Consider the following 1,959-nt stretch of genomic DNA (forward strand, 5'->3'; position numbering starts at 1 on the left):
TTAGACCACTGAGCCATCTCACCAGCCCCAGAGTCTTTTAGAAGCAACAGGAAATTAGGTTGCCTACCTGTACTCTTGTCTTTAAGTTAATATTAAATTAATTTAATACTAATTAAATTAGCATTAATATTAAAATATAATCTGCCTCATGACTTTAAAAACAACTGCATTCTGATCTGCCTCTGAATCAGTGGGTAATCACTGAGAAGTACTTAAAGTTTCAGGCCTTCGACTTCTATAACTAAATTAGAAACACTAGCTGAGGATGTAGCTCAGCATCACAGCACCTGCCTGGCAAGCACAAGGTTCAAGTCTTAGTGCCACAAAAAAAATGTGAAGCATTTATCCTCCATTTTGTGAGCTGTTACTAAAAACAATCAGTAAATTTCATTATGTTAAATATTTCCTTGGGGCTGGTGAGATGGCTCAGTGGTCTAAAGCACCTATTAGAACAAACTAAAAGCACAGGGACTGCAGTTCAATCCCCCAGCACCACATGCCAGCCAGCCCGCCCCCTGGTGGGCTGAGCTGGACACACACACAGACACACACACACACACAGACAATTTCAAAAATAAATAAAAATAAAAAGTTAAAAAAAAAAAATATTTCCTTTTGAAAATGTAAGCAAGAGCTGGATATGGTGGTGCACACCTATAATCCCAGCAGTTGGGAGACTGAGGCAGGAGTTTGAGACCTTAAGTTTGAAGCCAGCGTGGGCTACACAGTGAGCTCAAGAAAACAGCCTGAACTGCATAGCAAGACCCTGACTGAAAATGACAAAAAAAAAAAAGGTCTGAAATAAACAGTAAACAAAAAACTCCAGGATGTCATTTAATAATTATCATTTAAAGAAAGTTTTAAAATAAGGATCCAAAGTATGCAAAATTAGCTCATTAATATATAAAATGTAATACAAAAATACACAACCAGCCTGACCTACCCTCTGAAAAAGAAAAGAATCTCTAATCCCTGAAGGAAGCCATACAACCACTTGAGGACGTATCTGTGTCTACCCGATCTGCCACATGACCGGCCAGTGGAAGCAGGAACAGAAGCCTGTGACGGACGCCCTCAGCCACGGGGCACAGGACTGGGGCTGAGAGTACCAGGCAGTGGAGAGACAGGAAATTGGGGTCCTGCATGTGGAAATCTTAACTCAGAGACAGAGTGGAGGACTAGTAGGTTAGGAGGAAAGAGTAATCCAGTCTTGCACTGAATCTGAAGTCCCCTGGGAAGCCTAATTGAAGAGACAAATTGCCAGTGCTTACCAGTGGAGAGACTATTCACATTGTGAATTATCCGTGAAAGGCGAATCAATAGGGGACTGAAAATAAAATGATCATGCACTCCTATAGTCCCAAGAAGGCTGAGGCAGGAGAATCATTGGGAGTTCAAGACCAACTTGGGCACAAAGTGGGCTCTAGGCCAGTCTGCACTGCATAGGAAGACCCTGCCTCAAAAAAAGACAAATAAAAAGACCATGTGGTGAAAAACTAAGCAGCTGACAACAATGAGGGTGCCAGGTACGATGCCAGCACTCAGGAGGGGGAGGCAGGACTGAAATGTGAGGCCGGCCAGGATCTATAGCTGAAGCAGGGAGGTAAGAGATTTGAGGAGAAAAAAATCACAAGCCTGGAGTGAGACGACCGGGGCTGCGGGATCCTAAACAGACCCAGAGCGCAGGCCCGGCGAGTGAGTGAGACAACCCGGGGCCCGGTGGGATCCTGAATAGACCCAGAGCGCAGGCCTGGTTGGTGAGTGAGACGACCAGGGGCCTGCGGATCCTCATTCAACCCAGGCTGCAGGGCCAGCAGGGAGCCCTTCAGCAGAACTCCCTGCAAAGAGGCTAGAGGCAGGACCCACCCAGCTGACTCAGGAGCAGAACTTCTTGCCAGAGTGACACATAGGGTTCAACTCTAATGCCTGCAGCAGAAAGAAGTGGAGCACACAGCCAGA

At 45.5% G+C, this 1,959-nt stretch overlaps 1 protein-coding gene across 1 annotated transcript in view; it reads right to left on the reverse strand.

Moving 5' to 3' along the window:
- Zwilch (zwilch kinetochore protein) overlaps positions 1-1,959 on the reverse strand; it is a 34,755-nt gene that overhangs the window by 27,096 nt on the left and 5,700 nt on the right. The gene's annotated exons all lie outside the window — the stretch shown is intronic.

Source organism: Octodon degus, unplaced genomic scaffold (assembly GCF_000260255.1).
Source record: "Octodon degus isolate 3935 unplaced genomic scaffold, OctDeg1.0 scaffold00026, whole genome shotgun sequence".
NCBI classification, from domain to species: Eukaryota; Metazoa; Chordata; class Mammalia; order Rodentia; family Octodontidae; genus Octodon; species Octodon degus.